The 22,176-nt window shown below is 29.6% G+C and overlaps 4 non-coding genes across 4 annotated transcripts; all 4 read left to right on the plus strand.

Moving 5' to 3' along the window:
- Positions 1 to 4,857: 4,857 nt before the first annotated feature.
- On the plus strand, positions 4,858 to 4,930 carry Trnak-uuu (transfer RNA lysine (anticodon UUU)). The gene has a single exon. It is a non-coding gene; the product is annotated as a tRNA-Lys (tRNA).
- A 1,701-nt stretch (positions 4,931 to 6,631) lies between these two features.
- On the plus strand, positions 6,632 to 6,704 carry Trnak-uuu (transfer RNA lysine (anticodon UUU)). The gene has a single exon. It is a non-coding gene; the product is annotated as a tRNA-Lys (tRNA).
- Positions 6,705 to 7,216: 512 nt separating this feature from the next.
- Positions 7,217 to 7,296, plus strand: Trnal-uag (transfer RNA leucine (anticodon UAG)). The gene has a single exon. It is a non-coding gene; the product is annotated as a tRNA-Leu (tRNA).
- Positions 7,297 to 21,454: 14,158 nt separating this feature from the next.
- On the plus strand, positions 21,455 to 21,526 carry Trnad-guc (transfer RNA aspartic acid (anticodon GUC)). Its single transcript has one exon. It is a non-coding gene; the product is annotated as a tRNA-Asp (tRNA).
- The last annotated feature ends 650 nt before the right edge of the window (positions 21,527 to 22,176 follow it).

Below are 22,176 nucleotides of genomic sequence, written 5' to 3' on the forward strand. Positions count from 1 at the left end.
AACCTAATCAAAAATATTGCTTTAAGCCTGAATATTATTGGTGCCTTTGATTTCTTTTCATCTGGAAGGGAAGTATTAGTTATTATTGGTTTCAGTATCCTGAGACGATCACTTTTTGACGATTCTATCTCACTAAGGGATGAGATGCGTAAGGATGAGCGCATTTCCGGAGTTCGTCATTCTTTGATCATTATCCCCCCCCCCCATTAGATACTTTTTAGTACAAATTTTTTCGTATGTATATATATTGTCGTTTTACACATTATTTTATTTTCATTTAGTCTACGAGTAAACCAATATTACTTTATTTTTAAATGCAAATCTCTCCTCCTTTTATTTTTCCTGTCACCCCTATTTTGATTAATTAAATCCATCCCAACGCATGCTCAAAAGCGCAGAGGGTTTTAGAAGCCGTTGACAAGCAATTGCGAAATAGAATAACTCATTCATTCGTTCTTTTACTGTTCTTTCGCTTAACATTCATACAAACACTCATGCATATTTAGCGATATTATCAAAAGGAGAAGGAAAAAATAAATAAATAAATAAAATAAGCAATAATAATATAATCATTTACCTATTTTTTTTTTCTGTTTCCTTATAGCTATTGCTGGCCCATTTTCATCTCTATTACCTTGTCTGCCTTCGCAACAGTCCTAGTGATATGATAGTAACTTTCCCTTAGCTCTAAAAAGGGCAGGTACAGTCAACCATTCATTCTTTAAGTATGCCTAAATTCTTCGTCTTTGTACTTTGCATGTACGCATTCTTTGATTTAATACTTGATACAATAACACACGGAGATGCCATAATATCAACAGCTATAAGGAAACAGAAAAAAAAAAAAGTAAAGCTACTAAAAACTGAAATTACAAATCAATGATTACAAAATTCAGATAATGCTTAAGTTAATAATTTTCATGAAGCAAAAGACAATTTGCACTCATTGGATAGTATGAAAATAACTATACTTTTGAAAAGCATTTTGGGTTAGGTTTATATTTTTGTAAAGATATTTTTGATTACTTATAACTTTTGTAACCCTCTTTTATACCCATACTCTTTTAGGAACTGTAATATTCAAACATAATTTAATGTTATCTCAAACATTCAAACTTCTGTGCTTGGATTTTCAGCCCTGATGATATGACAAAAATGTTGTGTTGGAAGAAGGATAAATGTCTGAGTTTTAGATAAGGAAACAGAACCCACAAAAATGTCAAAAAATATGTAGTTAACAAAATACAAAACAGGACGAAAATGTCCGTTGACGTTCTCTTAAAAAGTATGAATTTGAAGCCGTTATAAATGCTGGATTCACGCTAAGGATCTATATTCCGTAATATTGTTCGCCATTGTCATGCGAGGCCTTACCCAGTGTCCACAATTTTATATGAGGGAGAGAGATAAAGCCTCTATGGAAGAGTATCTGAGAAAGTTTAGGGAGACTGCTCGAGCTAGTTTTATCTCTATTAAAATAAAGATACATTAAAAAGAAAGAAAAAAAAAATGCTTATGTTTGAATACATTTATATTTTTGATAATATTGGTATTTTAATAATATTTTCTTTTATTATATTTTGTGCATTGTCCCAGTGCATTTTGTTATTATTTTTGTATTATGCTATTGTATCTGGCAATCAATTTTATTTCTGATGCCACTGACTTTGTCTTTTTGAGAATAGCAACATTGGTGCAGTTGGTTTTTCTATATCTATGATCGCACTGTACTGTAAGGATATTTTGCTGTCTCTTACTTCATGTGCCATCTTCGTCTTACTTTATGTGATGTCCTATGCAAGAACTTCCGTCTTTTATGTAGTCCAGGATGATAGTTTATATATATAAATTAAATCCTAATTAGTTTCCTAATTTTTATATTAATTTAGCCCGTATTAACTTTATTCTAAAATGTTTTCTTATTTCCTGATTAAATCCCACCTTCTTTATTTAATTAATGCAACAGAAGCTCTGTAAAATTGGTGATATCGACAAGTTCCCACACTCCGAATGAAGGGATAAAAATATGTCTGTCTAAACACATTCTTTTAAAAGATCCCTATAATTAATTCCCTTACCTGAATAAACACATGTAAAGGAAGCCCTATCAGAATCTCACAGTATACAATCATGGGGATACATATTTCGTCCGCTTTTTTCTCTTTTCACTCACGTGTTGTGATATAGACGTACCTTATCGCTTCTTGCTTGTCCCTAGATTATGCCTCCCGGGATAGAATAAAAACGAAATTTAAAATTTAATTAATAAAAGCAATTAATGTAGCTTTCAGTTGGCACAAACAGTAATTGCGCTTCTTCTAACACTGAAATTAAAAGATAAGAATTCGAAATCTTATTTTATAACTTTCTCTAAATTGTTTGCATATTCTTCTAAGATCTGCATTGTTATCGTCTTAAACTATATACTAGATCATGCCACTCATATTTTACTTGAAAAGAACCGTCCGGAAATTAAATTGCCTGCTATTCAAGACACTTTAAAAAACTGGAAGAAAAGAAAAACCGCAAGTCCTAGCTGAAAAATCTTCCAGTGCCTTCAACGCCATTTGCATGAAGTGTCTTTCATCGTTCCAGCGCAGAGTCCTGCGGTCTACCTGACCTGCCCAGCGGGCAGCCTTCACGAAAGGCCAGCGTTCGGTGGGTGGGCCACACGACGGCCCCTTTCAAGCACCGCATGGAACATAATCTCTGACAACTGCTTACAGCGGGGAGCCTTCCATTTATCTGCAGGGGAGGAACGCTCCATTTGAAACGCCCGTTCCAGCGACTTTCTTTTTCTAACTCGAAAGTTCCATTTACGTGACTGTCTACAGGGCAATTTTTTATTAATATTAGACAATCAAAAATGCTTCGATGGGATGCCAGAAGTGGACAATGGAGCAATCTGACAGGCTTGATATTTTTTTTAGTCATCAGATAATTTTAAGGTCCGTTATAAATGCTTATATAATTACATTAAAAAAAAAACCAATTTTTGGCAAAATTATAAAAATTTCTTTTATTCGATATTTTTAAATTCAAAGAGTTTTTCTCCATAAAACCGTTTGGATTTTGTTTCTAAGTTCATTCTTTCGGGAACTACATTGCTTTCTATATTTGCATAATACACGCTTTAATGCAATTATATATCTTTAAAAGCTATTTTCGGAGATTCTGTATTTTTATAAAAGCCTTTTTCGAAGACTTCATAAATTATAATCCAATATATATTTTTATTCAAATTTAGTATAATATTTTCTCGATATGTTCTGCACTTCCTAAGCAATCCGTTCATTTAGAAAGATTTTTACAATAAACAATAAAAATTACAGATTTCGTGTTAATTATCAGTTGAAGCCTTTATTTATATTAAATACATAGATGCAGCTTATTTCACAGCTTAAGAATTAGATAATATATTTCTTTTTATAAATGACGTGGACAAATTATTTAATTAAATTCTAAACTAAAAAGTTTTTGTTTTATGTCTCTTTTTTTAATCAAAGAAAAGAAGGAAAGAAATTTCCCCAAATTTTAAAAATTGTTCGGATTTTAATTGGTATATTTTTTTGTTTTAAAATTTCATAGATGTAACTTAAAATTTATTACGTGATCTTGTGACTAGTTTTAGTTTTGTGTTAAATTTTGTTTCCAGTTGCTAGTAAAAAAGTTATCCAAAATAAAGGATTTTCTAGTACTCGTGTAAACCGCATGGCAGAGACAGATCACCAAAAAAAAATAAAAAAAAATCGCAAGATAAATGCCAAATTCAGTAAAAACGCTAATTTCACGCCAAAGATTGATATTTCGTTACTATTGTTTGCCAATGCCGTGAAATCTATTGGTTTTTATTAAGTATTGGTTTTCTTTACTGTACTACAAACCGGCAACTCTCAAGTGTAGGATTGAAAATAAAAATCTCAGCACTTGTGGCATTCACGGCTTTGTCAATGTTTTATACGAGGGGAGAGTTACAACACTTTAATAAGAAAGTACAAAGAAAGTTTTCGGAAGACGACTCCTGCTGATAATCTTTTTATTATCATTACTATTATTGCATTTATTTGTACGCTCCAAAGAAATTACTAAAAGAATTTATTCGTATGCATTTTATAGCGGTAAGAAATAAAAATAAAATTTTAAAACAGTAAATAAACCTAAGAAGAATGGCGTGATAGTAAGTGAAAATTTACTAATTTAAACTAGTTAACTAAACTAGCATTGCAAATTTTGAAATTTCCAAAATAATTTTGAGCAGCTAGAATTTTCACTCAAAATTTTAATTATCGGTTATTTTTAGCTTCATTTTTGGAGGGCAAATGGATAAATTTCAAAAAATATATATATTTTTTTAATAATAATTTGTTTTTGAAAACTTGAGTCGTCGATTGTACTTGAAATAAATTACTTGTTCTCAAACTGTTATTTTTTCTTTCTCTTTTTCAGATTTTTATTGCAAATATGTAATTTTGTTTGAACATGTTGCAATCAAACATACTATGCTCCTTGTAACCACTCTATTGTTTGAGTAAATTAGCTTTTCATTAAGTGAGAGTCATGGCTCTGAACGCAAATATGCAACTCTGACTCTTCAAACAAATTAGTGAAACTACATCAGAGGAACTTCAACGCAATGTTGATGTTATTTCGAGATAAAAGAGCTTGACAATGGATAATGCTCTAAGATAAACGCAGATCATTTTTATTTGATCCATCAAACCATAAAATGTCTCTAAATATATAGTAGCAGTCAATAAAAGAAGTTTGTTATATCAATAAAAGGTAAAAATAGCGCATTATCGAAACGAAATTTTCATCGCTTAATGATAGAATTCTTTATTGTAAATCCCTGGCAGAGCCCGGATAGCTCAGTCGGTAGAGCGTTAGGCTTTTAACCTAACGGTCCAGGGTTCGAGTCCCTGTTCGGGCGGATTTTTTACCCCTCTTTTTAGATAGAAACAACGAGGATCAATCTTAATAACTTACCAACTTCAACACTTTAAATAAATTATTGAAATTTCGATTATGCATTATGAAGTTTTATACTCTTTTTATATTAAAAAGATGTGTTGATGACAAAGAGAAAGCGTTCGCATATATAAAATTACATTTTACAATAAATATTAAAATGTATTCAATAGAAATTAAAATTTAGAAATTAGAAATGAGCAAGAAAATAACACTCTTATTGTAAAATATAATATTTTATTAATATTATTTTTCTGTATAAAAGCAATAAAGCTGGAGAGGATCGGTTTCGCAAACAGAGTGTTGTTCATGGATATGACAAAGTTAACTGTCATAATTTACAATTTTCAGGCACGGAAAATACACATAGTATAATAAAACGTCAGGGTGATTCTCCAAAAGTGAGCATTTTCTACTCTATTATCAATACTTGAGTTTTTGGTCCCTTATTTTCGACGTGAAAAATAGATTCCAATATCTGAACGATCGTCAACTCCATGGTTGAATTGGACGTGCTGGATCGAATGATATGACATTGTGTCCTGGACCATCGAAATTCCCAGATCTAACTCCTTATAATTTTTTTTCCAAATGGGATTTCGTTTAAGTCGTCCTGGCTTTACCTTCCAGGACTTAACAGCAAGTGAAACAGCGGGTAATTGATGTGCTAGACTCATCAACAGGGGATAGTCTAGCCGGAAGCGGAATACCGCATGATCATTTGCCATGTCACTAGAGGGGCATATATAGTACGGCTATAAAAACTTGGATAATTGTAGTTTCATGGTCAATTCGATTAAACAAAATAAATTCATTACAGCACTCTCAAGTATGTTTTATTTTTATCCCATTCAATATAAATCCCCTGTATAATGAAGAAAGTCATGTATTTCTTTCTTTTACCAAATTGTATATAAAATTTTGTACTTTTAGGCCTTTATAGTATTAAATCTTAGCATTTTCGAGTTATTATGTCCACATGTAAATGAACGGTTACATCTTTGACGTATTCTGTTCTGAATTTCTTACTCATTACCCAATTCATATGCTAAAATAGTGTACCCATTTTCATCTATCTGCTTCTTTGAGCTTTTGAATTACGTGTTTACATGCATTCTGATAGACAGACAGACAATTCAATATCTGACGGAAATCTACAAATTTGATATTAGAGCGCTATATCAAGTTTCATCTCTTTAGTTCAATTCGTTTTTGAGTTGACGTTTTTATAGACATACAGAGCAATAAAGAGAGAGACATAATTTCTAAGTTTTGTTTTGCAGATTGAGGCAAGTTTAAAAAGTAGCAAAATCTCGAAATGGACTTTTTAGACGATTATAGAATGCTTTTTCTTTGCATACGAACAAGTAAAAGCGCAAATACTTTTTAAACCATTTTATTTAAAAAAATTCATTAATAATAAATAATTTAAAAAAATTATTTTTTAAATTTTTCTTGATTTAATATTTATAAGTCTAGAAAACGCTTGAAATTGTTCTTCTTAAAATTTAAATTAAAATTGAAAAATAAGAATTAAAAAATATCGCTAACTTGAGGTTGAGATAAGACTTTTTGGGTTTAAGGAAAAGAAAAAAAAATCATCTTTGGAATCGGCTATTCATTTTTTACTTCCCATTATTTTTATGTAACTGTTGCTTCGTGTGCCCGGATAGCTCAGTCGGTAGAGCGTTAGGCTTTTAACCTAACGGTCCAGGGTTCGAGTCCCTGTTCGGGCGGTATTTTCTTTTTGGCCCTTTGAAAATGCCAACGAAAATTGATTGATTAACTTAAAACTAAGCATATTATTATAAACATGCCAGTTATAACTCTGAAAATAATCAGTCAACAATTCTTTCTTTTGTTCTTGATATAAAAAAGGATTATTTTTTCTTATGTAATTAATTAAAAATTCGATATTTAGAGTAATTGTACTCATAAAATATTGTATAGTTTGTTTTCATTTTATCAACATGTCAATTGAAAAGAATATATATTTAAAAATCAATAAACGAATCCTAACTACTTGCATATAACTAAATCAATGAATTAACAATTTTTTGTATATAAATTATGATTAGCGATTTTATTTTTGCGGCCAAGCCAATGAATGGCATTCAAACGAATGCTGAAATAAGATTTACAATTTAAATAATTTTCAGCATAGTTGATTTATCTCTTTGGTCGGTTGGGCTCACGTGCAGTTTTCAAATGAATTATAAATTATAGATTATTGGCATCATTCAGTGGCGGTAGCGTGGCCGAGTGGTCTAAGGCGCTGGTTTTAGGCACCAGTCTTTCGAGGCGTGGGTTCGAATCCCACCGCTGCCAAATACTTTTTTTTTTAATTTAAAAAAACTAGTTGTTAAGTTTCTTAAAAAATAAATTAAGATATTAAAATTCATTATGTAACACATGTAAATTTGTAATTTTTAATTAATTATATTAGTAAAAAAAAATCTTTTTTTTATATCAAGAAGAAAAGAAAGAATTGTTGACTGATTATTTTCAGAGTTATAGCTTGCATAATCATAATAATTAATGATATAAACTATCAAACATATTGCTGGTCCACTTGCCTCTTTTAAAAATGAGCTCTTATAACGTGAATCTAAAATTATTTAACTATTGTTGTTACTTTAATTTCTATAAGTGATTCGTTTGTTTGAATAGAATTAAAGCTAAGTTTACTAAATAATATTTTATGTTTTTAACTAAATAAAACAAGAAATTATTTATATGTAAAAACACTTCTTTCCACATTATTCACAACCGCAGATTCAAAGCCAATCTTCTTGTGTGTGTGTGTGTGTGTGTGTGTGTGTGTGTGTGTGTGTGTGTGTGTGTGTGTGTGTGTGTGTGTGTGTGTGTGTGTGTGTGTGAGTGAATCTAATGGGGAGTGATTGACAATTCAATAGCTAAATCAAATTTTGTATTTCAGCAATGCATTTTGTTGCTTCAGTTTGTCACAATGTTTGCTATTTAAAATTGCTGATAAAGATATTAAATCAAAATCAGTAAAGGAAATATGAACGGATTTTTCCTTATCCTATCCCTTTTCACCCCACCCCACTCTAAATATTAGCCCGACCCTGGTGATATTAACAAAAATTTCAACTAATAGTGCATGAAAATTATTGTTCAAAAATAATCTTTTTTTTTTTTTTTTTTTTTTTACTTGTAAGGTTACTTGCAAGAAAATATCCGTACATGTCATTTTGATACTTTTATTCAATATTTCTGTTTTAACCTTATTCCATATCTTAGTCGCCAAAAATCGCACTGCTACTAATTACTTTCTCGTATACGTAATATGGAGAAAATATAGTAATCGTCAAAAAATTCGAACTCGAGATTTTGGCGTATATCCAAGTTATAGAATTAACTGAGTTCGAAAAACACATTTTTAGAAAATGCACGTCTGTCTGTGACAAAGATAAATCAAAAACGCTTTGAGCTAGATGGATGAAATCTGGCATACGGTCTCAACACCCAATTTGCAGATTTCTATGAAGTTTTGAGAGAACTCGGTCCAGTGGAAGTCTGTCTGTCCGATAATTCGAATATAAGTGAATACGATAATTACAAAACGAAGAGATTTAGATGAATAAAATTCAACACAGATTTAAAGTCTACAGAATAGACACCTGTCAAATTTTGAGCTAAATCCAACTACGGGTTGACTGTCTGTCGGTCTGTACTTTCAGAAATATGTAAAAGCGATCATTCAAAAACGCAATGATTTAAATATATGAAATTTGGTATGTGACCACGATTGCAGTTTTATATCCAATTTTTGTTTCAATTGGTTGTGAAAAACTCGTCTAAAACACAAATTCGATTTTCGGATACTATTAAACGCATGTCAGGGATTAGACGCCAAATATCTTTTCAAGGATGACACGATAGATTCAGTAAAAATGCTAAATTCATGCCAAAAGTTGATATTTCGTAACTATTGTACGCCAATACCATGTAAGGCGTTCTCTGGCCGGCACGTTTATTAGAGAGTATGCGAGAAAGTTATGGGTAAAGCACTCCCGAGGGGGTTTTTTCCCCCTCTTGCAAGGCAAAGAAGAAAAAAGAATTTTTCTGCATGTCATTTGGATACCTTTATTCAATATTCCCGTTTTAGGCTCATGACAATTTTTAATCGCCAAAATAAGTCGCCAAAGATTGCATTGTTATACATTTTTTTCATAACAAAACTGACTCTCGTTGGCTATGTTTCACATTGGCATGTGGTTAATACTAAAAATCGGCAATTTCATATGATTAATACCGTATATTCATCAATATTTAGGGAAGATTGCTATCCTGGTATAAAAACTTCATTAATAAATTTTCTGAAAAGCAATTTATCATTTTAATTTTCATTAATGTGAATTTCTAACAAATATTAGCAGAAACTGATGATCTCCTGCCCTGATTGCGTTACCCAATGGTACATTTTATGTCAATCCGCGCAATTTCACGTCAATTACCTCGATGCCCATCTTTCCGGATTGTCTCCCTCGGATTCCTCTCCCAATGACAGAATTCGCATCATCAGAGGGGCGTGACGAAAGACAGTTTGATTTACGACTCGGGCCCCGCCCCCTCGCTTAGGGAGGGAAGAAGGGGGCGTCTGCACGTGTCTGCTCTTAACCTCCCCCTGTTCCAAATGATGAGATGATTGCTCATTAGAGGCCCTCGGCGGCGGGTTTGGGAACTGGAAGACTGCTGTTAGGGGTAATTGAGATAACAGTTGGCCCAAAATGTTTATAAATAAATATAAAAGCAATTTTCTGACTTCTTATTATTTAAAAATAATCCAGTATGTTGTATATTTTCAAATATAAACAATATTAAATATTAGTTCATAAAGTATCATATTGGATAACTTAGCAACAGCGGTTTTCCATCTTTGTTTTTTGCTCTCAATTATTTTATTATCATCGTCGTCTCCATTATCATTATTATTATTTCAGTAAAAATCTTCTTCAGTATATTATACAAAGGACAGTTACCAAACAACTATTGTCAGATCTTGATTCCAAAAGTGATAAACTACTTACTTTAGAAATATGTCGCATTAGTGCATGTCTACTTTTTAATAACCTTTTATAGTTATTTTAATATATTATTAATTGCTTTTGGCGCCTAGCTTGTTAATGTGGTATATTAGTTTTCCTGGTTCTAAAAATTTTAATAAGAAATAAATTTATTTAAAATTTCGTTTTATTCTCTGATAAAAGGCAAAAATATAAATTTAATAGAATCAGTCAACTTGAAATTATTGCAAGTGCAAATAACTAATTTTAATAGTAGTATCATTTAAACGTTTAATTCAGTTAATTCATAGAAGTTTTAGTTATTTCACACATGATAACTGATAAATAGTTATTTCGTAGTTATGTGACAGATAATCTAGTTTTTTAGGAAATAACGGATCATATTTTCTGAAATAAGGGATTTTATATAATAATGGTAACATTATACTACGAAACAAAAACAAAAGTGAAATTCCTACTTCGAAGTATAGTCAATAGAAAGCAGCTTTGTAATCTTAATTTTAATTTTGCAAAAACAAGTGATTGAACAGTTTGATGGAAATCTTTTAAATTTAACTAAGGCAAAGAAAATGCTGTTAAAATTGTATTTCAAATAAAATTTAAAATATTTATTAAAATTAGGGAAAATTTTTGTATGAAAAGGAAATTGGCATCATTAAAAAAATAATTTTTTTTTTTCAGTATTAAGATAGTGAAAAAATTATTTTAACAAAATAATGTCATTGGAAGATGTAGCTGAAAAATATCGAACGTTTGCTTATTTTTTATTTAATATATATTTAAATTAATTTTTGAACTTCGAAAAGTTTACAATATCCTTCTATATATATATATATATATATATATATATATATATATATAAGTGACAAAGAAATATCATTAATTATTACCGAATGGCAACAGTCCAATGTAAATGAATCGCTATACGAACTTTAAGACCATTTCATTGAATTTTTTTAGAGCTGCATTTAATTCCAAAATTTCAAATACGCTAATTAATTTGATCTAGACTTCTTATTTTTCTGAACGGGACTCCAATGTTTAACGGGAAAAATTCCATAAATGGAGCAGTGGCTTTTGATAAATGATGTAAAGCTTGTTTTAAAATAGCTGTTCATCAAATTTTAAAGAAGAAAGCAATTTTTAAAGATATTTTTGATTACAAATACCCCCCCCCCTTTTTCGACACGGAAATCCATCTTGAGAATAAGTCTCCAGTTTAGGAAACTCGATTCTGATCGTATTGTCACAAATACGCCATCTGGCGAGAAAAAATTACAACACAGCTTTTTTTTAACTAAAGAAACAGTCGAGGAACGAGAAGGATGGCATGGTGATTGACTTTGATTTGCATGTAATCATCCCTTTATGATTATGGTTTCTCGTAACACATTTGCTCCGATTATTTGTAGATACATATCTTATTGCTCTAATGTGCGTATCTGCGTTTATGTGCTCGTACCTAAGAGTCTCATCTACATGTGTATGTCCAAAATTAAAGGAATTTAAAAGCTTATGATACTCGCAGTTGTTTTTCAATGACCCAAGACAGTATAGTATTAACAACGCAATGTTAGAGCTGGATGCAGCGGCACGTGGCTATAAACTATCAGCTACAAATTCATTTCACCATTAAAAAACATGTGCAGCGACATCTGTAGGATTTAATTAGAACTATTTTTATAATATTCTTATGAATAACTCTATACTTTCTCGTATGCGTTGTACAGAGAATGCATTCAATCATCAAAAAATTCGAACTCAATATTTTTGACAATTCTCAGCGTTTTAGAACTATTTCAATCATATTTTGAGCATTATGTCTGTCTGTCTGTGATAAAAATAACCCGAAAATGTTTTGAGATAGTTGGTTAAAACTTGATATATGGTCTTTACACCAAATTTGTAGATTTCTTTCGAATTTTGAGCAAAATCTATTCTGAGGAAGTCTATTTGCTCGGCTGTGCGAATACGTTCGTAGCGGTAATGTGATGCCCAAAGGATAGAACCTGGGACCTTATTGTTAGCAGTCCAGTAACTAAACCATTATACCAAAACGATCTCTCGGGTAGGAGAGTTGTTAACTGGCTTATATGCTATTCACCACACGTTTATATGATATCTACGAAACGAAGAGAATCAGACGAATAAAATTCAATACACAGATTTCAGTATCTATATTGTAGATATCTATCAAGTTTTAAGTTAAATCCAATAAGGGATTGACTGTCTGTCAGTCTGTACTTTCAGAAGCATGTAAGCACTATAACTCAAAAACGTACAGACTTAAATATATCACATTTGGTATGTGATTTTGTGACTACAATTTGAATTCTATGCCAAATTTTGGTATCAGTGGGTTGGAAAAAACGCGCCTAAATCTCAAATCAATTTTCAGATAGTATTAACTGCATGCCAGAGATTAATCGCCAAATAGTTCGCCAAGCATCACACGAGAGATACAGTGAATATGCTCAATTCACGCCAAAAGTTAACATTTCATAACTATGATACAATACTATTCAACGCTTTTTCTTACCCAATATCTGCAATTTTTTTCAGAAGGATAATGTTTTTATTAGACAATATAAAAGAAAGTTTGGGGGAGACCACTAATGCCGGTTAGCCAATAAAATTGCAATAAAGATCCATAAAGCGAGGATCAGAAGCTATCAAATGTAGTCATAAACAATCACCCATTGACTACTTCAGAGTCAAATTCGGAATAAGGTTTCATCTGAAAGTCACTCCATCAAAATGTAACCTAATCACTTAGCAATCGATCATTCTCAGTGGTAATTAATTTCCACAATCCGGAGCCAGGGGTGTTCCGAGTAATTGTACTCTGCCACCCTCTGAGGTATCCACCCTCCAGGCGGTCAAAACCGGTTCCCACACACACCGATGAAGGATAGTGGGGATGATTTCTAATTTACACTAAAAACTTCCGCTTTCAACGGACTGAATTGATGAGTTACGAAGCTTTTCGGGCGAGTTTTGGCGAAAAATTGAGCAAGTTTTGGTAAATTTTCTTTTTATTATAAAAATGACATTTTAGAGTTAGCTCCGAAACTTATTTAATACTAGCCGTCTTTGACGACCAGCTGGTTCGCCAAAATGAATGGTTGCTAAAATTTTCAATTAAGTATTTTATGTGATCGGGCTTTTATGGATAGTTGAATAAAATATTTTCAAGCTTTAAATTGTAATAGTCATATAACTCAAACTATTTTAAAAGCTTCACTCGCTTCTTTTCCTCATGGTATATAGTTCCCTAATTTTCTCTCATTTTCCCTAAAATACGAACTTTAATGTGAAATAGAAATGATTAAACTTCAATTAATACAATAACGTTCTTTCCTTAATTAAGTATTTTAAGCGATCGGGTTTTTTATGGATTCTTGAATAAAATATTTTCAAGCTTTAAATTGTAATAGTCATATAACTCAAACTATTTTAAAAGCTTCACTCGCTTCTTTTCCTCATGGTATATAGTTCCCTAATTTTCTCTCATTTTCCCTAAAATACGAACTTTAATGTGAAATAGAAATGATTAAACTTCAATTAATACAATAACGTTCTTTCCTTAATTAAGTATTTTAAGCGATCGGGTTTTTTATGGATTCTTGAATAAAATATTTTCAAGCTTTAAATTGTAATAGTCATATAACTCAAACTATTTTAAAAGCTTCACTCGCTTCTTTTCCTCATGGTATATAGTTCCCTAATTTTCTCTCATTTTCCCTAAAATACGAACTTTAATGTGAAATAGAAATGATTAAACTTCAATTAATACAATAACGTTCTTTCCTTAATTAAGTATTTTAAGCGATCGGGTTTTTTATGGATTCTTGAATAAAATATTTTCAAGCTTTAAATTGTAATAGTCATATAACTCAAACTATTTTAAAAGCTTCACTCGCTTCTTTTCCTCATGGTATATAGTTCCCTAATTTTCTCTCATTTTCCCTAAAATACGAACTTTAATGTGAAATAGAAATGATTAAACTTCAATTAATACAATAACGTTCTTTCCTTAATTAAGTATTTTAAGCGATCGGGTTTTTTATGGATTCTTGAATAAAATATTTTCAAGCTTTAAATTGTAATAGTCATTTAACTCATACTATTTTAAAGCTTTACTGAATATATATATATATATATATATATATATATATGTTTGTTTTCAAAACGATTTAATTGATGCAAATAATATTTTATTTTGTTTCAGTCAATAAATGTATTTCTGCAAAAATTATCAAAACTAAATCTTATACGGTCCTTCGGTCCTATGAATCTTATTCACTAAACTATTCTTGACTCTCTAACTTCTAAATTAAAAAAGTATATTGCAATCTTCTGCGACCAAATCTGACCGAATTAGAAAGCTTTGAATATCAATATTTCAAAACAGTCAACTATTTTATTATTTTAGATCAATCATTCTCAGAAAAAACTTCGGGATGCTGATTAGTACATCTTCTTCGGGATTATCAATGGAGTCGTCTTTAAACCACACTTTTTATAAAGCAATGATAAATAAAGATTTTCCTAATTCAGTCAGTTTCAATTAATTACAAACGAGTGAAACGTTTTATTATTAGTATTATTATTATTTCAAATTTTAGTACTTAAAGAATATTTTATTAAATGTGACTTATAGGAACGTGGGTGAGAATAAAAATTTAAAATTCGTAACTCATCAGAATATTTATTAAATTAAACATTAATTTTAATTATTTACATCATTTAGACATTTTTTCAATTTTTCTAATATATATATATATATATATATATATATATATATATATATATAATATATATATATATATATATATATATATATATATATATAATATATATATATATATATATATATATATATATATATATATATATATATATATATATATATATATATATATAAACCATATTTGCATTAAAAATCACAGAATTATTGAATTAATAATATACAGATGTTTGAAAAGATAGCAGAAAGTTTTTACTTGTACTTAATTTTTTAGAAAAAGCACTTTTTTTTTTATTTCATTTCATACAAAATGAGTTGAAAATTATAGTTTTCTATGTTTGGTTTGCAATAAGGGTAATTTTTAATTTCAATTTTTATCAACATGATGGCAACACACTGATAAAATTAATATGAAGGAACTACACAAAAATTATCTTCTGCTTTAAAAATTAGTTATTTACTAATACACAGTAAATAGGAATGAATGATGAAATCTCAAAAGAATGTTTTAAAAAATTAAATATAAAAAAAGAAACAAAATGTAAAGTAAAATAAATAATGCTTCTAACAAATAAACTATTTTAAGCGTTATTATTTTTTTTAATGAAATTCTGTCACAAAATTAGCCAAAGAAAAATTCTTACAAATCCAATAATAAATGAAATCTTCTTTGAGAAAATTCATTGATCTTTTTTCACCTCAGAATTCTTCAAATTGGAAATCTAAAAATATCGCCTGGTGAATTTATTCGCCAAGCCGATTTACGAACAGAAAAATTCAAATTAAGAATTGAATGAGATCCATTTACGGGACTTAACTGATGTAATTGAGAAGTTTATTACGTTAATAAATAGGAAAGTTTATCAAGTGTTGTATGATTATAAATGCATTTTATTCGAAAAATATTCATTGTAGAAAAAAAAAAATATTTTTTTTTATCTTAAATATATAAAGAATTTTTGCGAGATTCAGTTTCTCAAAGATCAATTTGGATTATATAAATCTTTATAAATCCAATCTCTGCCAATTTAATTCTGAAATAAATAGAAATAATTTTCATAAGTAATAAAAAATATTTAATTATCTGAGTTTTCATTCTAAACGAATGGAAATACTACTTCTTATCAGTGATTTCATAAAAGTTCGTACGAATTTTTCTATACAAACGAACAGTATCTAATTAATTAATTTTGAATGCTTCTATTCTGTAATTTGATTCAAAAGAATTTAAAGATTTTAAAAAGCAATTTGAAATGAATTCTTAACAGAATAAGAAGTAATTGTTGATAATTGGATCCATAATTTAGCGTACAATGGATATCAAAATAAAAATCTCTTACTTTTTTAAGTATATAAATTAAATAATCTTGTTGACTCTTAAAACATTCTATCGTTAGCATTTTTTTCAGCCTCAAACAAATGTTAATAAACTTAAGTAATTTAATCTAATTAATTAATAAATATTCAGTTTTCACAAAGAAAGCAGTTTTTGTATCATGAAATATTTTTTTTTTTCTCTACGGTCAAGAAAAACATAATAACATCGACTAATATTTCACAACGGAAAAAAATGCGTGTAAATTTTTCACACTTCCTCAATTCTTTTTAAAAAAACTTTAGTAAATAATATCCTTATAAAAAAAATCTATTTGAAGTAAATATTAGCTTTAATCATGAAACTAATACTTGTATTTTATACAATAATTCCCATTTCCTGTGTTCCTGCTCTAATTAGAAACGCCATCTTGTTTACACTTAAATTCCTTATAAAAACATCAAAGTAAAAGCCGAATGAAGCAGCTCTTTTATCTGAGCAGAGAATTCGATGCGAAGTTTAAATATGATAAGCAGGTTTAGCAGGATTACCGGAGTAATTAAATTTCACAACATGATAGGCTTAATAATGCTTTCTCGGTCAAAATTTGTCACAGTTATAAATGCTTCGCCATGTGTAGTCAATCCTGGGTGGAGATATGTTTAGAACTTCATCCTCTTTTTAAAACGCAAGAAGTTTAAGAAAAAGAAAAAAAGAACTTCTAATCTAGAGAGCCATTAGTTAAACGTCTGAGCTATTTAGTCGAGAAAATGTGCCGACTCTTGAAGCAACCGAACAGCTGTACTAAATGCTAATTCAGATAAGTTAACTTTCACCGCATCTCCGGGCCATTCATCAAATTATGCACGGTGCAAATGGCAACGAGGAGGTTAGCCAATTACGATGCGAGCCAGAAAATTCTACGAATCCCTGCGATGCAAACTAAAATTAGAACCATTTCCAAAACGCAGCTCAAAACTCCGAGCGGAAGATCCACCTTTCTCGTGTTACTCCACATCGTCTTCCTCCTAATGGGTCTCAACATTACATGCTTGTTAAATGTTCTATAGTTCGTCTCCTTGGAGTTCTAAAACTGTTTATCATCTCGCTTGTGACATTTTTTTTTCTCCACTTTTTGATTCTTTTAACAAAAAAATATCGTTTGTTCCGTGCACTAGTTTCATTTTCCGTCATCTGCGAGGAAACAAAGTCAGGAAGAACACTTTTTCTCTCTCCCCCTCCTCCACCCCCATTTTGTTCTGGATGGTTGAAAAAGTGATGAATTCGTTGTTCCGAAACAACTCGGGACTATTGTGAGAAAATTCGAAACTCATGTTTCAGACTGCGGTGAAAAAAAGAAAGGGGGGAAAAAAAAGTGTAGAGGCGGTGGAGGATGGCTGGATTCTCCCATGTCAAAAGAGAAACCGCAATGAAAATCTATTTGTTGACAGAAATAAATGTGGTCTTATTTTGAGAAAAGATGTCACATGTTTTTCATGGGAAGAATCTACTCGAATACATCACTGAATCTAAGACCACCATGGGCTGAAGAAATTTCCATGCCACTTTCTAATGTATCGATATTTTACATTAATTTATACCATAAAGTTGCACGTACAGGTCGTTATATGTATTTCATATTTTAAGCAAGTAATTGTTAACAATTATCAACTATGATGTCAAAGAAGTAACCAGCTGATGCAGGTAACAGGCAGCTTCTTGTAAAATTTTAATTATTTTTAATTCTGTCGTTATAATTTTTTATACAAAAATACAAGCTTTCATTGGCTGCAAATATAAATATTATTGTACGAAAGGCCCTAAGTGGCCTGGTGGTAGGATCTCGGCTTCGGGACTGGAGGCTTTCAGTTCCTAACCCAATTCCCCCGAAGAACATCCGTGTGAACGAATGCGATATAAGTTAACGTTTTTTTTTTTTCTTTTTTTTTTTTTCTTCTTCTAGCAAGGGTATTTTTGTAACTATGTTTAAACCCTTTGCACTCGGAAAAGTAATTCGATGCATAATTATTCACCTAATACAAAGATTTATTTATTGCTCTGAAAAATAAATATACATAACTGTTTAGAGTCGAATTTTTTTGAAAAATTAATCATTTTTTACAACTCTGTAGGCATTTTAACAATAAATTGTTTTTTAAAAAGAAAATGTCAAAATGGTGCACCGTCTGAAATGGTGAGTGAGAGGTACCATTCGAGTGCAAACAGTTAAAATAATTTCTGACTTTAGAAAAAGAATTCATTCAATTTACTAGATAAATATAATTTGATTCATTTATTAATTTCGTTAATCAATAACAATATAGCAAATCAAGATGAATCATTTTGTGTGAAATCAGAAACTGGAACATCTAGATTTCTGCTATGTAGAAAAATTGTGAAAATGCAGGCCATCCGATATAACTGCTTACAAAGACTGATGACTTCAGTGAGAAGTATACTTCCATGGCCCTAGAAATGATTAAATTCAAAGGGACCAAATGACTTCCTACTACTTTAGCTGTGAAATTCGGACAGGAGAGAGACAGGTTAAGCACCAGGTTAAGCGATTATATACTTTTATATAAAAGTTATCAAAAAATTAAATACAATAATTATATATAATCATATAAAAATTATCAAAAATCAAATATAATTATATAAAAATTATCAAAAATCGATCGATGTGCAATTAAATTTTTTGCTCTTCAAAAACCTTATTGGTTTTCCGTCTAGATATAGGCTAAAACAAAGTAATCCGTGCAATTTTTTATGAAAAATTTCTATGAAAGAGATACTCTCTTGGTCCCATGTATTTTCTGTGTATATTTTCACTATTGCTAGTATTTTACTCGAGATTGATTATCAGTAGAAAACGGAACAAGAGTTCAAATTAAATAAATAAACTTGAGGTAAAAATGTGCGAATCTAGCAACATTTCTTAACATTTTAACTAGAAACATTAAAACAGAAAAAGCACCTATCTCAATAAGTTCAAAAATTCAATATTTTATTATTTCGAACTGAAGATAGAATTGTTAATGAAAAGCAATAGTAAAATGGAAAAGACTTTACCCTCATAATCTGTAAAATTTATTATTAGTATTACTCAGCTGGTAACAATGCAGGAAGTTTTAATTACATAAACTTGCTTTTCATATTAAAGGATGAATTGATCTCCAGACTACCTAACTGAGTGCATCTTCGAGTGGTTAATAGTGCAGCCCTTGAAATTCTTTCAGGAATAGTTAAGTACAAAGATTTTCATATTTATCCATTATTATAGAGATTACATTTCCATATTATATCTGACTGTTATTATTTAGTACGATTTTATATAGTGATCAAAACAAAATAAATTTTGCACCTTTTGATCTGCTTTATTAGCAATCATTCATTTGCTAATATTTTGATAAATATTTTGTTGCTCCTTTCGCATGCTTTAACATCGAGCGGAGGTGAGTTGTAATGAAAGAACCTTGTGTTATGAGAAACCGCTTATGTTTTTTTTGCATTATTTTTTAGTTTCACTGATCGAAAGTTTCAAAAGTGGAAATAACAGTAAATGGAATAAAAAAGAGAATTTTTAAAAAAGGCAATAAAATAAAATTTTAATGAAAAATTCGATATTACGAACAAGTTAAATTGAAAAATGTTTTACTTACTTCTATCCAAAGTATAAAAAAAAACCATTGCATAAGATTAAATATTATTCTGTATTTAAAAAATAGGAGAAATAATGGAGGAAAAGGGAAAACTATAGAAGAGCATATGCACCAAGCCTGAAGATTTTATCTAAGGTTACCTTCAGGCAAGCATTCAAAACAGGGATTTTTTTTTTTTTTTTTTTCTCCGGTAGGAGTCTTGATTTTTGTACAAAAATTGACCTCTCTTGATCAGAAAATACCCAAAAAAATGAAATTTCGAAAGTGAATGACAATTCAGACACGATTCATTTCTTTTTTATAGTAATTTTTTATTCCAATTTTATTCCTTTATATTAAAATAATAGTCTTCAGTTATTTAATATTTCTTTACTTTGGATAAAGTTAATTATGTTTTATATATAGTTGCATTAGCGCACTCTGAATGCTATGTTTTTCCTCACAAATCATATTTTTCCTCAGAAATTAATTGTGCTATAGGTAAGTTTTAGAAGTTTACTTTAAGCTTTATTCGTTTAAGCGTTTTCTTTCTTATTTCTATTAATTAACGAATACTTATTAGTATTTATTCTTGTTGATATTCTTATTTACACTGCAGAAAAAAATCTCTCTCTCTCTCTCTCTCTCTTTTTTTTTTTTTTTTTCCTTTAGTAATTTTTCCTCTTTTTTTATTTATCCTTGATGAAATTTGTCCATCTCTCTGTGAATAAAAATCTTATCTTTGATTAGATATTAAAAATCAGATAAATATCAGAATTCTTAAATCATAACACAGACAATTTTTTTTTTTTTTTTTTTTTTTTTTTTTGCAACACTGTTCTTGAATGAAAGTAAACCTATTCATTGCGCATCAAGAGAAAACGTAGATGCCAAGTAAGTTGCAATCGCTAACTCATAACTTCTGACCCTTGAAAAGGTAAGAATGCTAAAAGGTTTATTGAATCCTGCAAAGGTTTATTATCTCACAAACAACTTAGAATAAATTTTCCAAGAGATTTATAAAAAATAGTTGTAGTTGGTTTATTAAATAGGTAAAATACGTAATTGCCTAAGGGCCCTATAACTTTAGGAAGTCCCGAGATTTTTTTTTTCTGCGATATTTTGTACTTTCATTTAATTATAAAGAATAGCATTCTTAATTAATTTCTAGCTGTAGATTTTATATTATGCTATTTTATCCTTTTATCATTTTTTTTAAAAAAATGTTGGGCTTTAATTAAAAAAAACGATCTTATTATAAATATTATTTATATTGCGTAAAGTAAAGTATTGTCCTTTTCTTTTTTAATTATTTTGTCTAAAATTACTTTTAAATTTCTGTAATGTAATTTTTTAATCTTTTAGAAAGTGATTTGTAACAAACGTTTTGATGTCTCATTTTTTCAAAAAAATTTCGTAAAATTAATTATTTAAAAATTAAATCGATGAAAAAATTATGGTTTTCCAAAATTCTTATGAAGAAATAGCCTTCGAGAATTAATTATTGACTAAAGAGTTCTAGAAAGTTTAATCCGGCCATGGTATTATTGCTCTTTTTTTTTTTTTTTTTTTTCTTTTCTTTTCTATTTTGACAGAAAAAGAATTTTTTAGCAAAGATTTATTCACCATTCGTGAAGAAATAAAATACAATAAGAATTTCATTTTATCTTTATTGATAAAAGATTTTTTTTTTTTTTTTTTCAGTTTTTCGCTAGCATAGTTGAATGAGTCCTCGGTAGTATAGTGGTCAGTATCCCCGCCTGTCACGCGGGAGACCGGGGTTCGATTCCCCGCCGGGGAGGGTTTTTTTTTTTTTTTTCGTTTCCTTCCTTTAACAATTCAATGATAAATACTTCTATGAAATATATTGCAGGCATAGATATCGAATCAAAACAATTATTACTTTATAAATATGTGAAAAAAAAATCAAACAAAATCCTGTAGTTAAATTATGTTCTGGGGTTGATTTGTTCTTACATGTCTGCATTCGTTTTCAATGCTAATATCTATAAAACATATATATATATATGCGTTTTTAATACTAATATCTATATTTATTCTTTTCAAAATATTCAAAATCTAATTTGCATTTTTTTTTAGTGAAAACTTATCTTATTTTTAAAATTTTCTTATTGCTTTTCATAATTTTATATTCTATTGTTGAGATTTTTCACAAATTATTTTAGTATTCAAACCAAATGCAGTAATTTACGAAATGATAAGCTGTTAACAAAAAGCTACTACATGCAAATTAAAAAAATATATATTCTGAAAAATAAAGGCTCAAGTGAAAATCTTAATTTGCAAATAATGTCCAAAGAAAGCCTTTTTTTTTTTTTTTTTAAATTTTAATGTGAACATTGGCAAAGCCCGTAACTGAACGGTTTGAAGAAATAACGAAATTAGTGTGAATTTTATCATAACAATACAAACATAGTTACAGATTGCGTT

Source organism: Argiope bruennichi, chromosome 10, assembly GCF_947563725.1.
Source record: "Argiope bruennichi chromosome 10, qqArgBrue1.1, whole genome shotgun sequence".
Taxonomy (NCBI): Eukaryota; Metazoa; Arthropoda; class Arachnida; order Araneae; family Araneidae; genus Argiope; species Argiope bruennichi.